The 20,088-nt window shown below is 42.4% G+C and overlaps 1 protein-coding gene across 1 annotated transcript in view; it reads right to left on the bottom strand.

Annotated features, from left to right (window-relative positions):
• The window catches only part of LOC122801189 (collagen alpha-4(IV) chain-like), a 1,621,248-nt gene that overhangs the window by 1,344,890 nt on the left and 256,270 nt on the right, over nucleotides 1-20,088 (bottom strand). The gene's annotated exons all lie outside the window — the stretch shown is intronic.

Below are 20,088 nucleotides of genomic sequence, written 5' to 3'. Positions count from 1 at the left end.
ACAGTACATTAGTTTGGTCACCTGCTGTTAGCTGTCAATCACATGCAGATAATGGGTCAAATTATCCTTAGCTCTTTGACAGCTAGGGAAGGTAGGTGTGAAGGGGAGGGGAGATACCTTGAAGAACTAGATTTCAGCCTTCACAAAAGAAATCAAGTTAGCATTTCTAAGAAGAAAACAATAAAATCACTTTTCAATTCTGTTCTGTAGCATTTGCACTGCTTGTGTTTGAAGTAGTCATTGAAAAAGGATAACATTTTAACCAAAAGTAGGTGACTATAACACAGCAGTGAATGCCTGTAAAATCAGTGCAATGACAGGTGCTTTAGGGAAAACCTGGCAGATCTGATGCAATATTTTGGAGACAAACAATGCATTCTGGGATACTTAGAGCCAGACTAACCAGTCAGAATTATTTCAAGATGCCAGACCCCATGTGGTCAGAGTCAGAAATTGTGTATAAAAATATCTAAAAAGCTCTAAATAGTCCCAGAGTCATGTTAAAAATGTAGGAAACACCAAACCATGATGAAATAAACATGTTTTTGAGTCTGTGGGTGCGGTTGTCCTTTAATTTGATAATACATATTACTGCAGAGTCATTTCATATTACATCATTCTTGTCACCTCTGCTGAAGTTTCCCAGGCTCACAGAACATAAACTTTTAACATTTCTTTTTGATCTGTACCTGTTAGGAAGCCACAGCAATAAAAGACACTTTACATGTGAAACCTAGTAATTATCTATGTCATAAGACAATAGACAGAATTTCTAGCTGCAGACATCCTGTCTTCAAGCTTGAGATCACAGGTAGTTATAAATTCTTTACTTATTAGCTTTCTTCCAGTAGGGTGCACTGTGGTTACATTTTTGAAGCTTAGCACATAACACAGTTTTCTTACATTTGTGAAACCAGCCTGTGGATCATATTAATATTTACAATGGCATAGAATTATTTATAAAATTCTATTTGGCTGGGCTGGCAGCCCCTCAGTTTTTCACACTGCCCACCAGTTGTACTCTCAGAATGGGGGTACCCAAGTCTAAAGTGGTACAAATCAAACAAAACTTCCACACCAATGCAGAAACTTTGTTGTTACATTAGAAGCACCCAAACCACAGCATTATACGTATTACTAAAATAACAGGGTAAGTTATTTTGCACATAAATAATGAACAAAGCTGAAATGCCATTTTTTCCAGGAAAGTAACAGGCAGTTAGTAACAGCCATGCAGCTTAACAGAGGTAGTGTACAGACCATACTTTGTAGCCACATAGTTCACCTTCTTCTAAATGGTTGTCAGAATATGGCTGCTTATTGACACATTTTAAAAGGCAGAAATGGGTGCTTTTCTTTTGTTTCCTGTCTTTTAAAAACACCATGGGACTAACATGGACCTGGGTGTAAAATGGGAATTTATTTTCAATGTAAAGTTTACTCCATGGCCATTCTGTATGCTAATGAAGCTCCTTAGCAAAAGTGATTTAAAATAAGATGCCATCGGCAGTGCTGCATCCCACCTGTAAAATGGTTTGAGATAATAACTACACTGAAAGGCATTTTCTTAAATATCCTCACAATCAGCGGCCAATGTTTACACAAAAAGTTTGGCATCTGCTCCCCTGCTAGTGATGAAAATGCATCTCTTGTCAAGTGATGACTACAAGCTAGCAAGCATTTAACAGCTGCATTACATTATGTTTGGTAGGACTGCCTCCTACCTTGGTGTGTGCACACGCACACGCACACGTGTGTGTGTGTGTATATGTGTGTGTGTGTGTGTGTGTGTGTGTGTGTGTGTGTGTGTGTGTGTGTGTGTGTGTGTGTGTGTGTGTGTGTGTGTGTGTGTATGGGAAGGGGCAATATTTTCAATTATTTAGGATTTAGAAAATATAGTACAGTCTTTCATATGGCCTCATAAATTCACATGGCTTATTTCAAGTATCTTCCATTTTGATGATAGTCATCTCCAAAATATATAGAACCCCACTGCAACATGATAGTTAGTAAATGCCTGTAAGAAATGTGTATTTAGTGGACAGTCCTTTGCAAAACAGGCTGTAATAAGCATGTTTTGGTCTTAAGAATACTTTTTTCCCACAGTTATGTTTTATATGAAATGCAATTATTGCATTCTTTAGTATACGAGTTTTAGCCAATGGATACCATTGCAGTGGTCAAATAATTTTTCAAGGATAGTGTTTTGAATCATAAAATACATTTTAGTGCAGACCTTGTATATCTTTTAGTCAATCATCCTTAAAAGGCATCTCTAGAACAAATGTGCAGTAGCTTTACTTCATTTTTTTAAAGAAATATTTTATTACTTTTTATTTTATAATGCACACTTGCACTGAATTTCATTTGATGTGTCAGTCTTTTCTTTTTTCATTTTTTATAATCTTTACATAATAAAAAGTATTACATTCTTCAGTCATATATCTGACTTCAACACCAGCTCCTACACAAAATTCCCTTCTCTACTCCTCTGGCTTCAGATTAACATTCTAATACCAAACATTCTACCCCACTACATGTAAGATTTCCTTACTCAGCCGTTTTCTGTACACTCTAAACTCTATACTCTCTTGCCTATGTGTACTTCCTTAACATATGTTGTAATCCTGTTCTCCTCACTCTATGCTCATTTATTCAGAGCTTCTTTGTGCCTGGACACTTGTGAATACAAAACTTGGATTTTCTCTAAAATCATCTTGCCTACAAAGCTGATGTAAGTATATTTTTTGTACTTGCACCAAGTGTTTCAGTGATATTTAATACATCTGTACTGAATTTATTCATTTATTTATTTTTGGTTGAATTATCACAGATTTTCAGCCTGCACTTGTTAAAGAACCTCAATCTGTTATTGTACTGCTCTTATGCTGTTTTAACACTATTCTGATATTTCTTAACCTCCTCTGATAATGTAAAAGCTGTTGTGAGTGAGTGTGCCAACATGTGTCCACGTTTTGCGTTTTTGTATGTTGTGAACATTTCTCAAGGTTAGAGAACTTATTTCCAAGGACACCTGATATTGCAGGAATCTGTTGTAAAGCATTTGATACTGCCCTTGAGATCAAAGCCTGTTTGTTTTACATTGGAGGGGTTCTTTTGCACTCCGGTGGGATCAGAGACCTACATTCAACCCATCCAAGGTGGGAACTACTGATTGAAAGTGTGACGCCCGTGCCCTGGCCCAGGAATCAAGGAGCCTCAATCCTCACTACTAACACCAGAGAGGGCGTCTCATATGAGAGGAAAGGATAACAAATACACACAGAAACGTGTAATTTCCCTTAAGAGCACATATAGATCACAGTCATTCAGGGGCTGGTCGCTCCCTTGCTCCCCAGGTCCCCAATAATACTCCCCGCTGGCACAGCTATAGGGTCCAGATCTCAGCCTAGCTGGGCAATCTGAAATTTCCAGCACCCTCTCTGTCCCACCAGTGCTTCGTGTCCCTGCCCAAGTAGCTGACACACACACACACTTTGAGATAAGAGCTTACACAACCACACAGATACTTCTGGGGAAGGCTGGCACAGGTTCTCCAGTTGTGCCCCTTTTCCAGACTATATGGTAGTACCCTGCCACCACCCAGCTAATAATTTCAGCTACTCAAAGGCCCATAAAAGAGTGTCCAATTATTACTATGCAATATTATTATCCAGTTGGTAAGTGTGACTAATCAGTCAAGGTTTATTTGGACAGTAAACTCTATAAATATGCAATGTACTCTAGAGCTTAACTTATCTCTACACAAACCAGCCACAGTCAAAAGGTTTTAAAATATTTAATAATAAATAATTAAAACCACAAGACAATGCTTTCTACTACACAGTCAGTGCTAGTCAAGAGTTCAGAGATCACACAGAAATACTTAAAATAATTCAGTAGTACAGTTCTGACATCACAGATAAACACAGTCTAAAATTTCTAATTTCTAGCTATCGCTAAAAGAAAACACAAGTCTAAGATACAAAGAGCACAAAAAAGGAAGCAGCTAAGATAAATACTCCACCAGTGTAAGGAAAAGTCATATAAGTCCACAAAAATACCCAATGGAGTAACCAGTTCATGAAGTTATCACAATTTCAAGACAGTCAGAACATAGGTAAAATCCAAGCAAAACTTTATTGCAAATATGTGAGCGCTTTCATGATAAACATATCACTTCATCAGACCTTATGAAAAGCATGGTAGCCATCTCCATTTTTAAATGCACTTCAACCAATCAGACTAAAAAATCAAATAAGCAACCATTTTATATCCTACAACAATAAAGCTACACTTATAAAAACACACTTATAAAAAACAATAATATAATAGTAAACAATATATGAACACAGTATATAAAACCTGTATATAAAAAATACATTGTTAGTATACTATCTAAAGTACATATCAAAAATATATATAAAAAAATACATAAAATACTACTGTCAAAAATATATACTTTTTTAAAAAAGCACATAAGCAACAATGTGATTCAAACTATGCAAAGCATCCAGTGCTGTGTATATTTATTTATTTATTTTATTTATTTTACATTTGTTGACCGGGCTAGTCCAACTGGATACATATCCCTTTTCAGTAGAGGCCCGGGGAGGCCATTCTTTTAAGAATGATTCTATATTTTATAGAACTCTTACCTGAACAGTTTCCTGTACTTTAAAACTGGCTTCAGGGGTACCCTGTCATTCAATCCCTTCCCCATATTTGCCCTTAACCTTATAATCCATCTAGTTTCAGAAGTGTCAGTGTAGTTACATATGTCCCCACCCCTATTACTGGGGTTAATTTTCTCAACTACTAAAAAAGTGAAGTTATGATCATTCCCTTGAGAAGATACGTGTTTAGCTAGTGCATTTGTTAAGTTCCATTCCTAATATGAAGTAAGTGTTCACTAATCCTAAATCTTAACTTTCTATTGGTTTTGCCTATGTAGAAGGCTGAACATAAATTGCAGACTACTAAATAAACCACATTATTTGTGTTGCAGTTTGCTGCTATAGCAAATTCATAAGTTTGCTTGGTATCTGGATGAACAAACTTGTTACTTTTGTTAATGTATACACACTGGTTGCACTTGCCACAGGGTATTGTACCTTTAATAACATCAGTTTCATGTCCCTTGCCTTCACTGGGATAACACAACATTCTTTTTAGTGACTTCTTATTTTTGAGTATAAAACTAGGATTTTCTCCTACAATCTGTTTAATTTCAGGGTTCTGAGTTAATATACACCAATTCTTTTTAATCACATTTGTTACTATGTTTACTTCACTAGTAGAATATGTAGAAAATCTAACAGTGTATTTATTTTGCTTAAAAGGTCTTTTCCTTTCATATGGAAATGAAAAATATGGTTTCCCTATGTTATCCCTCCACTTTATAACCATGACTATCACACAACTAAGTCTAGTCTGTCTTCTCATAATTCTTTATAATACCACAAGTTATCACTCTAACAATATCCCTAAACTTAGTAGCACAACAGTACATTATGCACTCTCATATACAGACACCGTGCATTATAATAATATCTGCCCACAATTGTTCAAGAACTACATAACGGACCAATTCATAACTAAACACATATGCTCTCATTCATACTCCAAAAAAACACAATACTCTCTCACACTCATCACCAAACTCCAACATCTGTATCACCATTTTAACACCAGGCTCACCATAAGTGGGGATATCCACCCAATCCAGGCCCAAATACATCCTGTCCAACACAAACTGCTCCAACACAAATGTCAGAACATAACATCCCCGCTGTCTTCATCCCTAGGCAAATCAACAACAGCAGCAAAATCAACCATCTTTTAATGCTAAATATTAATATTAGAAGTATCAAAAATAAAATACCTGAACTCCAGGCCACAATAGCACACTACTCCCCAGACATAGTTGCTTTAACAGAAACCTGGCTAAATAAAAACATAGCTAACTCAGAAATTCTCCCTACTGGCTACAAAATCATTAGACAAGACAGACTACTTCGTAAAGAGGATGGAACTGCCTTACTGTATAAATCCAACTTAACTGCACATCAATTACCAAACTCCTACCACTCCCTCAATAATTGGGACATACTTATCTCACAACTTCAACTTCACCCTAAAAAGGTCATCACCACAATTGTGATCTATATTCCACCTGGTAATACACCTGCTAGCCTTGAAGACTTCATATCCTGGTGTTATTCCACGTACTCACAAGAAACCCTTATTCTGGGGGATTTCAACCTAGATTGGTTCACCTGCATATTAGAACCACCAAGTAATCTAATAAATCTCCATGGCTACCAGCAGCTAGTCCAAATTCCAACTAGATGTGATAAAGAAATCTAAAAGGGAATACATCCTTGACTGGGTCTTAACTAACAACCCCACATTGTACCCCCACACATGCAGTCTCCCAGTCACCTTAAGTGACCACAACATAATATACCTAATACATAGTAGAACAAGCATATGCAAAATCACTAACTATATATCCACTAGAAACACAAAAAACTCTCTCCTCAGGTCCTCAATACTTTACTCTGTAACTGTGACTGGACCCCCCTAAAAACCCTCCCACTTGACCAGGCTGTAGCATATTTCTACAACACCTAGACACTGTTGCTCCATTGTGCAAAATCAAGGTTAGCACCTCTACAAACCCCTGGCTCGGTAAAGAAACCAAACAAATCCTCAAGTCCAGAGACACTGCCTGGCTTTACTATCAAAAAACCAAAGAAACACAAAGCCTAACTTAGTACCAAGAACTGCACAACAGTGCAAAAAATGCATTAGGCTGGACAAAATATCCTACTACATGACATTACAAACTAAATACCAACACAGCCCCCAAAAATTTTGGAAAAATGTAAACCAACTATTAAAACCCACCCAAAAGGCTACCCCTAAACCAACCACCCCTGACACTAAAGTTCCCATCGAAACACAATTCAGCTCCTACTTTGTGAACTCAATTCTATCCTTAGTATCACAGGACAGTTCCTTCCTCACTATCCCCCCAACACAAATAACACTTATACAAGCTTTACCCTCAAAACCGTTTCCACCACTTCAATCAAAAGCATGCTGTCCAAACTAAAAACCTCACCAACAGCAGCCCACCTACTCCCCAGCTGTTTCTTGAAACTCACAGCAGATGCTATTGCTATCCCAATCTCCACCCTCATAAACAGATCAATTGTTGAAAACTATGGGCCCAAACTCTGGAAAATATCCTATGTTACACCCATACATAAAGGCAGGACCTCCACTGAACTTAATAACTACAGACCCATTGCTTTACTCTCCACCCTGGCCAAAATCCTAGAAAAATGCATCCATACCCAGGTGCTAAAATATCTCCTAGACAGCAGCATCCTGTCACCTACTCAACATGGTTTCAGACCTGCCCATAGTACCACTACAGCCCTCCTCTGCTTCACAAACACAGTAAACCCTCTCAAAAATGAAGGCCTGCAGGTGTTGACTCTTTTTTTGGATATATCCACAGCATTTGACACAGTCCCGCACCAAATCCTGCTAAACAAACTAAACCAATATCATTTATCAAATTCCACTCTTACCTGGTTCCAAAGATACTTAACTGACAGGTACCAAGCTATGAAATGCAAAAATTCTCTCTCAGCTGCCCATAACTATAGTTGTCCCACAGGGTTCTATATTAGGACCACTACTATTCACAATCTTCACAAATGACCTCCATACCTCCACACAGCATGCATCTGTCATTCAGTATGCAGATGACGCTACCTTAATCTGTGCTGCACAAAACATTCCCACCCTCCTGCAAACAACTCAACTAGCATTCTCTGACGTTGAAAACTATCTTACCAAAGCCCAAATTATCCTCAATCTAAAGAAAACTCAGCTTATGATTATAACCAGTTCTAACAAAAACACTGATAACAGTCAATTCACTATCTACTACACAAATGCTACTCCAATCGCTCCAGTAGCACAGGCTAAGCTATTGGGAATAGCCATAGACTCCCACCTAAAATTTGATTGTCATCTCAACTTAACTATTAAAAAAGTACATGCCAAACTGGATCACTCTACCGTATCAAACCATTTCTTACCAGCAACACAAGATCAGCCATTGCTCGCTCCCAACTTCTATCCATCCTACTCTATGCATCTCCCATTCTGACTAATCTCAACAAAACTGAACTAAGCAAAATAGAAGTCTGCTATAACAGAAGTGCCTGCTTTGCTGCAAATTGCTCATATAGAACTCATCACTGTACTGCTTTGAGACAGCTCAACTGGCTTGAACTCTCCAGCCTCCTAACCTACAATCAGCTCTGCCTTTGTCATTCTATCTATTACCTCCCCAATAAGTGTCCTGATCTCAAAAACCTAGTACATCACTCAGCCAAAAGGCCTCTGAGATCATCAAGCAAACTACTACTAGAAGTCGCCAACAGCTACAACAGCTTTGGAGATGCACTATATAGTAGTTCAGTGGTTAAAAAATGGAACTCTTTCCCAACTAGCATTCAAAACACATCATCCAAAGCCTCCTTTAAAGACCTCATAAGGCAACATCTCATGCAAAGTTGGCAGTGCCATGACTGCTCCCCAGGCTAGTGAAAGCAGATAAAGTACACATACTAAACCCAGAATAGAGTACTTGATAATAGTTTTCAATCTTACTCACAAGCACTGGCTAATCTACAATGTATGTACTGTACCTGTGTACTATGTATGTATTCTACCTATGTTCCAAATTTCAGCTGTACACCACAAATCTATTAATTACCTTTATTTTTAAATTAATTTTTTTTGTTTGTTCTCTCCACTGTAACTGTTGATGTGCTGCATACCAGTGTAAAAGCATGTCTTTTGTAATTTGTGTGTATACTGATCATGTCTAAATAACTAAATGTATCTGTAATTTTTCTATGTGGAGCTTTTCTCCCTGGGCCTCTGCTGAAAAAGGGCCTTTTTGGCTCAGTCAGATACCCCCGGTTAACAAATGTAAAATAAATAAATAATGAGGTAGCTTCATCCAGGACTCCAGTTGTCATATTATCAGTGTATCCTCTTTCATTGAATCTAAGTTTCAAGCCAGATAATTCTTTCTCAAACTCGTCATCCCTAGCAGTCAATCTGGAAGTTCTAAGAGTTTGTCCCTTCACTATATTCTTAAAAATATGTCCTGGATGCATGCTACTTTTATGAAGCAAGGTGTACATATTTGTTCTCCCACTTGGCCATGACAAGATTCCCATAATTGTTGGCACTAGCCATGCCCATGGCCACACCATCCTTCTGTACAAATAATTTCCCATTAAAATAAATCACTTTATTAGTTAAGACCAACTCCATTAATAGGCATATCAGATCTACTTTTGCTCCATCATAAGTCCTTTCCAGTAATAAATGTTGTCTTAAAAATTCTAACCCTGTATCATTAGGAATACAGGTGAATAGTGAGCATGCATCTAATGTAACTAATAATAATATGTTCACGTCTCCTTCATATTCATTCTTAAAGACAAATAAATCATGCAACGAAAGGGAGACCCTATCACCAGTGAAGCTTAAGGGAAGGAAAGAACCTAGGAGCTGGAATCAAATCTAATGCTCTGCCAGTTGTGAGCGTTCCTTCAGTGACAGCTACAAAGGTTCATTTGAATGAGAAGATGGATGTGAGGCAAAGGCTGGGATCCCCTGAGAAAATACAGCAACAAATGAAAGATTCTCATCAAGTAAATGGTTCAGAACAGCTAGAATTAGAACAACCATTTTTTCGTCTGCTGCCTATAAAGCTGCAGACATCGGACTATCAGGACACAGAGAGGCAGTTTCTGAGAGGGAGATCATACAGCTGGAACCCCAACAAGAGGAAGCTACCAACGGATTCTCCTATATCAAACATACCCAAGAAGGCATGGAGGAAAGGAGCATAGTTTGGAATATTTCCTGCAGGCTGCTAACAACTGAGGAAAAAAGTGCATTAGAAAGGGGACTATCTTTTATTCCTGCACAAAGGACAGAGGTAACTGACAGCATAGACTTACACATGTTTGGTAGAAACGTTCTGTTAAAAATGTTATTCAATAATCAGAATGGGGAAATGTATGATAATATTATTTTTAAAAAAGCGAGTACATTTCTCCCACCTAATCATCCAGTTATGGATGTTTTCATTAATATATGTGAGAATGAGCTGTTTGAAGGTATGAGCAATAATAACAGAAGGAAGAGCTTTTTAATTTGAGTAAAAATGAACAACATGCATTAAAACCGTTACAGCCAGACAGTTCAGTTATAATTAAACAAGCTGATAAAGGCGGCCCTGTGCTTTTAATGGACAAGGTACATTATGATGCAGCAATGTATAATATGTTGCATGACACTTTAGCTTATAAGTTATGCTGATACAGAAAAGATGCTTGTTGGTTTAAATGCAGCACTATATGAATGTTTACTGAATAATAGTATCTCGAATGAGCTTTATAATTATTTTAGAGTGGATAAACCTTTAATACCTAGTATACACGGCCTCCCAAAAATTCATAAGGATGCCCAACATCCCCCACTAAGACCAATTGAATCTGGACATAATTGGTCCACAGAGCCCATCTCTATTTATATAGAGAAGCATCTGAGACCGATAGTGAATAAGAATGGTAATATTTTAAGGGACTCTAAACAATTCCTACATGATTTATTTGTCTTTAAGAATGAATAATAAGGAGACGTGAAAATATTATTGTTAGTTACATTAGATGTATGCTCACTATTCACCTGTATTCCTAATTATACTGGGTTAGAATTTTTAAGACAACATTTATTAGTGGAAAGGACTTATGATGGAGCAAAAGTAGATCTCATATGCTTATTAATGGAGTTGGTCTTAACTAATAATGTGATTTATTTTGATATGAAATTATTTGTACAGAAGGATGGTGTGGCCATGGGCACAGCTAGTGCCAACAGTTATGGGAATCTTGTCATGGCCAAGTGGGAGAACAAATATGTGTTATATGGAGGTAGATGGCCCCAGATCCTATTCTATAAACTTTTTGTAGATTATTTTTTTTTTTATCTGGAACGGGACTGTAACTGTATTAGAGGAATTTCTCCTAGAGATAGGAAATAGTGCTATTTTTTTGAAATTTGAAATGAAAAGTTCAGTACATGAAATTGATTTTCTTGATGTTACTGTTTCCAAAGATGATACTGATGGCCTAGCAACCAGACTATTTAGGAAAACATGTAACAGGAAGACCTTGCTTCATAAAAGTAGTATGCATCCAGGACATATTTTTAAGAATATAGTGAAGGGACAAACTCTTAGAACTTTCAGATTGACTACTAGGGATGAGGACTTTGAGAAAGAATTATCTGGCTTGAAACTTAGATTCAATGAAAGAGGATACACTGTTAATATGACAACTGGAGTCCTGGATGAAGCTACCTCATGGAGGGATAACATAGGGAAGCCATATTTTTCATTTCCATATGAAGGGAAAAGTCCTTTTAAGCAAAAGAAAGACACGGTTAGATTTTCTACATATTATACTTGTGATGTAAACATAGTAACAAATGTGATTAAAAAGAATTGGTGTATATTAACTCAGAACCCTGAAATTAAACAGATGGTAGGAGAAAATCCTAGTTTTATATTCAAAAATTAGAAGTCACTAAAAAGATGTTCCCCAGGATTCATGAACGTTGCGCCAGGCGGACGCATAGCGTAGGCGTTACAATGCCAGATATGGCCGCCGAGCGATTCAGGTACGATCCAATTCCACGTGCACTACCGGCATGCGCCGGATTTGCGCCGCCTCTGGCGTAGGTATGTTAAACACCCCATGTGTGGTGTTGCACCATGCAAATGAAGGCATATAGCGATCCACGAAGTGGCGCAGGCGTAGCATAAGGGCACGGCAATGTAAACCAAAAAAAATGGTTTACATTTACCCAAACATGACATAGGAGTAAAGGAAGGTTGTCAACGTCAGGTATCACACTGTTGCCACATGCCAATGGCGAAAGACACAGAGAATGTCAAAAGAAAACATGCACAACATGTAAATAATGACATAAATGGTATGTCCACAGAAACTCACAGCAGAACCCCAGGGCATGTCCGCGGAAGGTGCTAAACAATGAAATAATATGACAATGTCATAAAAGAGCAGTGTAATACACATCAGCTTCACAGCCACAATACACCATGGTATGCATGGAAAGCCACATCCACGGTGCAAGGGTTGCCAAGGAGTCGCGGCAGTGTTCGCCACGGGAACTATGAATTAGTAGTCAATGCCATGCAAATGAGGCAGATAATACTGAATCGCAAAACCCCCGCCGGCATAAGGCTGTACCAAACGGCGCAGCGGTAATACACCGAGGAGTGGCTCAGAGGGAATACATGTCAACCGCAGAGGGGTGTGCCACTGTAGGAGGAAGCACATTGGAGCCCAGCAAACATGGGCTGTACATTGCACATCACAGCAGCAGGACCGGCGTGCGGGGAAATAGTTGAGCTGAGAGCACACGATGTGTGCAGAGATGCATATGCACGAGCATGGCTACGTTCCCTTAACCCAGTCATGTGACACCCGCCCCGTCAACAACAACGGATACAGGAAGGTGATGCTGAGAATATGAGGAAATGCGGAAGCAGTGTAATCGGAGTAGTAATGAGCAATCAACAGTAATCAACCCACGAAGACCAACTGGCGGCAGCTGACAACTCTGCAAGCAGAAACCTGCAAAACGGGATAGGGGAGGCATATGAATGCAAAGAAAGTAGGGGAGGTATCAGATTACAAAGAGTGAAGACCTGACACAGCAGAGCCAAGTAGACAGGCAGCATAACGGCGGCAGCACACAAAACGCACGATATGCCATGTCCCAGAAACCACACATGACAGGGCTCTGCAGGATGCATGCCAGGAAATAGTAGGTGCAATGTGCAGAAACAGTAAGGTAAGTTCGAAATCTAATCCAATGCAGGCAAGAGTAATGCAACACCAAAGGCAACAGCGTTGCAGTGCCAATGGTAAAACACGGAAGATAATCCACAGATACGGCCGCACAGACACACCCTATGACATCACTGGGTGTACAGCACAACAGTATAAAGTGTGAATGCTCACAACACACAGCCGTGTATTCCCAAATGCCACACTCTAGGTGTAAACACACGGGGAACTTTTAAAATGTTCATGTTGGGTGCTGCCATGGCCGTGATCCATCAGCATGTGTTAGAGACAGACGGAGTTGTGGAGGAGGGTGCCGACAACTACCGTAGGCCTCAGAGGAGAAGGAGAGTGTTCAGACCAAGGGTAACCTACCAGGGGCTACAAGACCTGGAGATAGTAGAGCGTTACAGGGTGGATAGGGACACTTTACAGCAAATAGCGGAGCTGTGCCGGCCACGCCTGAGAACAAGAAACAACAGAGGGGAGCCCATCCCAGTGGACACAAAGGTATGTGTAAGCTTGCGAATACTGGCTACAGGTACCTTTCAAAGGCCAACTGGGGATATAATGGGCATCTCACAGGCATCAGCATCCAGGGTACTACACCAGTTTCTGGATGCCATGATACCACATGCCAATGAGCATATATACTTCCCCAGATCTCAGGAGGAGTTGGCTAGCAATATGCGCCACTTCCACCGTGTGGCACAATACCCGGAGGTACTGGGTGCGATAGACTGTACGCACATACAAATCAAGTCACCACCCGGGGAGCAGGGTAGACGCTACATAAACCACAAGGGATTCCCCTCCATCAATTGCCAGGTTGTGTGCAATGCGCAGGGCATTATCATGGATGTGTGTGCTGGCAGCCCTGGAAGCTACCACAACTCCCATATCTGGCATGCCTCACAGCTGTACCAGGTATTCGCCAGGGGGGACATCCCATAAGGCCACCTTGTGGGGGATGTTGGCTATGCACTGGAGCCGTGGATGATGACTCCCATCAGAAATGCACACACACACATGCAAGAACGCCATAATGAGGCACATGCACAAACCAGAATAATCATAGAGCGTGTGTTTGGGATGCTGAAATCATGGTTCCAGTGCTTGGATACATCCGGTGGAGCCTTGCAGTACTCTCCAGGCACATGTGCCCACATATTCATAGTATGTGCCATGCTACATAATATGATCCTGCGGAAGCAGCTGCTGCAGGGACATAATGGTGAAGGGCCACAAAGCCCACCACAACTGCCAAGGCCAGTACAGGCACAGAGGGCTCAGGACCATGAACACACTGTGCCAGCCCCAGTAGGCAGACGGAGGCATACCCAATATGCCTATGCCCTGGCAAAGAGGGAACGTATAGCACATACTCTGACAGCGTAGGCCCCATGGACTGACACCTCCCTACCTGCACACACAGTGAAATGGACGGCACACAAACATGGCCACCCGTAAAGTGTACCGTATGGGTGGCCCCATGTGTGACTCCAACATAGGCAGCACCCAAACACTGCACACCCAACAGCCAGCGGAGCATGGAACGCCAACACCTGAACTGTATGTGGGTCCTACAGCAGACGGCGTTGCTGTATGCTGCCACGTTCGCCGCAAGGTGTATACATATAGACATGTAGATATGTGCATATACAGATATGGAGATAGATATAATTACACACATAGAAATATATGTACACATATACATATAAGTACAACAGGTAAGACAGGGAATCAGAGGGATGTAAGGTGACAGAGAAGTAACACACGATGTCTGTACATAGTAAACATAGTGAACGACAACCTGTGCATCCGGGAGGTTCAACAGAATAGGAAACCGCCACCCATGGAAAGGTCAACATACCGAAATGCATAACCGCGACTCGGGATGATCGCCAGGCCACAGTACAGTAACAGTACATGCGCGGGTAATACTATGATGATATGAGGGGGGAGGTAGACACTGCCGCCGGTGATGCGGGACACGCAGGTACTGTGTGCAACCGTCCCTGTGACTGCCGCAGTATGTGTATGTGTGCGGTGAGGGTGCCATGTGTTTCGCTGTGCGAGTGTAATGTGTGTGCCACTGTAAAATGTGTATGTTGGTGCCATGTGACAGGCGGAGTGGAACAACATGTGTAGGCATACAGTATAGGAGCCACAAGCGTATGTACAGCAGTACTCCCAAATTAGTACTGAGAGCCCCTCCCTGGCTAGGCGTGTGGCGACGTATAACGATACAAAGTGAAAATTTCCCAGAATGTACCACAGGAATATAGCCAACATGAAATGGAAAGGACGTATGTACAAATCATGACCGTATGTATGACACCGATAAGCTAATTGCAAAACGATACGTCAGCAAAGTTACACAGCAATAGGTATGTACCGCGGAAATACGCATTTGCTATCCCGGTACTGATCGTGGCCACATATCAGCCCGTAAACACCGCTGTGTGTTCTACAAGTGTCAAACAAGCAATCGCCACCTGAATAGGTGGCAACCACTAGCAAACAGGCCGTCCCAAGTACAGGACCACAATGACTGTAAATATCCGGGACAGAATGACAAGGGATAGTCGTCACGTACAAACAACCGCAGATATACCACCGATGTGATGGAGGAATACATGCAGGAAGCACACACGCAGGCGATACCAACACCACATGACAACAACACAACCTACACTCCCAGAACAACAGACAAGTAACTGCCAACTTCCCAGGCAGGGATGTAGCACACAGACAAGCATACCGTGTATGTAGAGATGCAAGGCCCACAACCCGTATCCGTCACCTACAACCTCCGATATTCCCCATCGCACATATCAAAGGGATACAAGCCGTAATAGCAGCACAAACATACAGGCAGTCAATGACAGCTGCATAACCACAACATCTCGCGTGGGAAACACTATCAACAGCGGATGCATACTTGCATCCATTGATTAAAGGAATACAACAGCTATGTTACACATCCGAATGCAAAACGCCATCAACAGACGCCGTCAGGACAGGGACACCCACATGTCGAACATAATACCATACCCAACACACACAATCCACGGCTAACACCACTGCGAAATGTACCTGACGCCACACATAGCGGCTGCAGTCACACATAACATAACACAATACAGACCATCTCCACGAAGGTAGGGCAAATAACCAACACCCAGGTGAGGAATGCAACCATGCCCTAGTTACGACGCGTAATGTACGAATGGAGTAGATGCACAGGTGATATGCGCACAAGTACACACTGAGGAACAGCCATTGGTGTGATGAACCCACATGTTGCAGGTAACGACGGATATAAGGATGACTCCCAGGATATTCAAACCGTATGCTCATACCGAACTACAACTCAAAAACGGATAGAGTGAGAAAACGCAATAGCGAGACATGCAACAAAAAATGGAAGGAAACACAGAAAAGGTATGTAGAACCCACAATATGTACGGGTGTGTAACGCATGATGTGTATGATGAAGCTGCACTGTATGTGAACAGTGTTTGTAAGTAAGGATACTTGTACATAATGCAGAGAGTGGTGAAAGGTGGTTATGTAGTGCTATCCTGCTGAGCATACCAACGACTGTGGACACCGTGTGCACAGCAGTGGGACATCATGTACACAGCCAGGATAACACAAGGGCTGCCACAGGGGGGCATAACACAGAACAATGCCACACCACACGCCGATGCTGGCAGTGGATGTCCAACAAGGAAGTGCCATAGCAGGGGATAGGACATGTATGTATACTGTCACAGCACACATGTGTATGGGCATATATCGTCGATGTCATACGTAATGTGCGCACGACGTGCACGTATGCTTTGCAGTAGGGGATACTATGTCAACTATGTGTAATGTAAAGCTGTCATGGTGGATATGACAGACATCATACACAGTATCACAGGCATATCATGCATAATGGAGTTATGGCCTATTGGTATGTACAATAACAGGATACGTATGGCCTGTATATATGGGACAGAGTAGTAGCATAATAGCCATCCAAAATGGAAGGAACACCAAGTAACCATGGCCAAACGATCTGTAGCAGGTGCAATGTGGGCAACAATGAAGTCCGGCAGGTCCATGTGTACACACATGTGCAGTGTACACAGTAGTGTCACCTCCCCATGGTAGTGTCCAGTGAACAGCAGAGGTGGGTGTCAACTGCATGTCTACACAATACTGCTGCTGTGGTGGTACCATGACTACGTGTCACTCAAACAGCAAGGGAGCTATCACATGAACAGTGCCACTGTGTGTCCCTGTGGGATGTGCACAGGACCTATGTTCCACAGCATGGTGTGTGTTGTGTCTGCGGAAGTAACACAGAAGCCCAGCCCATGCAATGTGGCATGTGTGCACATATCCATGAGTGGTCCGTTCACACTGCCCACTGCAATTGCCATGTATGAGTACTACATGCATCAGTAATGCAGAGGACATGGTCCATGTCAGAGCAGAAGACACCCCTGTGTATGTGGTATGCAGATGTGTACAGATGTGTTACCCGTCTGTCAGCCGCATATGTAAACTGTCTGAGCCTGGTACACATCATGGCATGATAATGCTGTGCCATGTAAAGTCGTAGCCATTGTGGAAGGTACACCACGAATGTGGTATTGTAACCCTGCCCGTGTGTAGATGTGTGTATGCCACAGGTACAATGGCTACCTATGTACCAGCATCACGCACAGTACAGATAGGTGTGGCCCTGCGGATGAGTACCCATGACACAGTGGAATACGGCAACCACAGCACCATGTGGGGCATGTGTGTGTACAGCAACCATGTACAATTTGATATGCATGTACGGGGACAGTATCCATGTGATACTCAGTGGATGAATGTTGCTATGCAAAGGTGATGTGCATGCACCATGTGTCATGCATCCTGATGCCATGACACCCACATGATGTATCTGCCACACCGACACCCATACGGTTGTTATCAGTATGAGCTGGTGGAGCTATAATGGTGCCAGGTATGTAGATGTGGGATATCTAGGCATGGACAGTACTCTGTGACAGCATGTTGTGTATGTAAATAGTGAACATGAGGGGCCCCATGACTGAGGACTGTGTAATGCCACATGTACCTGACATGTAGTAGGTAGCATGATATGCTGGCACCACTGTGTGTCCTGTCCAGGAGTCATATAGCCTAACATCCTGAGACACAGGGTATGATGTGACGGTGGATGTGTACATTGCCAATACCAGAATGTGGAATGGTGCTGAAGGGCAATGTGAGGACAATGTCTGATCTGTTGCACTCTGTACTACACCAACCACCCATGCAATGGTATGACAGGTGGCCAGCATGTGTATGTGGCATGCTGTGGCACACAGAAGCCCAACAAGGGTGCCAGTAAAGGCATGGAGGTCATTAATGAGTGTGTGAAGCATGTTTGTGAGGATGTGCCCCAGTGCCATACAGAATGGTCCAGTCATGGGTGTACGAATGCAGTCCCACATGTGCAATGCAGTGCCACCCATGTGTAGTGCGATAGATGCGGCAGTGTGACGGTCAAGGTACACAATGTCCGACAACAGGCTAGCAGTGAATTCAGTGGGCTGGTGTGGAGACACATACCAAACAGGTTGGCGGGACATAACAGCTAGGGAGATCGGAAGGTGACATTGGGACAGTGTCTTAGGACATAACGTGTGCATGGCAGTACCATGTATGTGTCCACAGGGACATTACGATGTCCATGTATGGATTGCAACCCTGTAGTGAGTGAGAGTGTGTATTGTTGGTAGGTACACCATTGCCTGGCATGTTGCCAACATTATCTCAGTCAGCAATGCCTGGGTGACTGTTGTACGCGACATCGAATGTGGATGTAGCCAAACAACACAGACATACCACCACACTGCCTGAGGACCCACACTGCAATGTGCGGCAGTCACGTGTAGGTAGCTAGCCTTGGAGCATGTGATGGACCACGAGGACCCACCATGGCTGTCAAGTGATGCACCCCACACATGTGAATATACCCACCATGCAACAGCCTGCACATGTGCCCATACAGCAGATGTGCATGGAACATGACCACCACCGTGGCGTCTGTGAAAAGGACAGTACCGCCATGTCTCTGTGTGGAATAGCATGGTCCCTACCATTGCTTACATGCTACGGAAGTGCACTGTGATATGTGTCAGCATAGTCATGTACACTGTCCATCTGCCGGGGTGCCATGCCATTAACAACCCCATCAGCAGACGGCAGTAGTACCGGCTGTAGAGCACATGTACCATGTATGCTGCGATGGGTGTGTGTCCAGGGTGTGGCTAGCAGGGCCGTGAAGCATATATGTTCATCTACTAGAGGGGGGATAACCCCAGGTTTAACACACCAGACACATGGCGGTATCGTACATGCTGAGGGTAGTGTAGGTATGGTATGTGTTGTGTAATGTGTCACCCAGCTAGGTGGAGTGCATGCCCAAACATGTGTGGGTACATGGGAGTCCATTCTAGGGAAGTGTGGGTTGCTGTCAGCACATGGCAGTAGCAGCTGTCCGAGGCCCAATGTACAGTATGACAACACAGACAGCATGTAACTTGTGGTGTACAGTGTAATCTCTGTTGCGTGTTACAATGTGTCTAGCGGTCACAAACATGGGTATCTGAACATGGAGCACCTATGATGCATTGTGTTCGGCAAATATCCAGTATGTGTGCAAAACATTGTGTGATGTGGGATCCCCTCACCTGTGTGTGTTGCAGTCCAGGTATGTGCCTGGGAGGTATGATCCGTGTACAATCTGTACTTGCAGGTGTGCTGTGCAGAGCATGGAGGCAGGTCCCAGGCACTGCAGATAAATGTGAGGCGTGCACTAGTGTGTGTGCCTTGCTTGTGTGCAGCACAGTGGAAGGTGCAAGCATTGTCCCACATGACCGCATGCCATGCCTGCCTGTTACAGCCCTGCTGGAGACAGTCATGTGACACCACCACAGAGGCAGTATAGCGTGTGAAGATGTACATGTGTGGTCCACACCCCAGGCAGATGTCCGCAGGTCATGTGTGCCACAGTAGTGTGGTCGACCAGGACTGTCATAGTGGTCAGATA

This window comes from Protopterus annectens, chromosome 4.part1 (assembly GCF_019279795.1).
Source record: "Protopterus annectens isolate FY-2018-M chromosome 4.part1, PAN1.0, whole genome shotgun sequence".
In the NCBI taxonomy this organism is placed as follows: domain Eukaryota; kingdom Metazoa; phylum Chordata; order Ceratodontiformes; family Protopteridae; genus Protopterus; species Protopterus annectens.
Note: the sequence above shows the minus strand (reverse complement) of the source record. Positions and strands in the feature narration are given on the sequence as shown.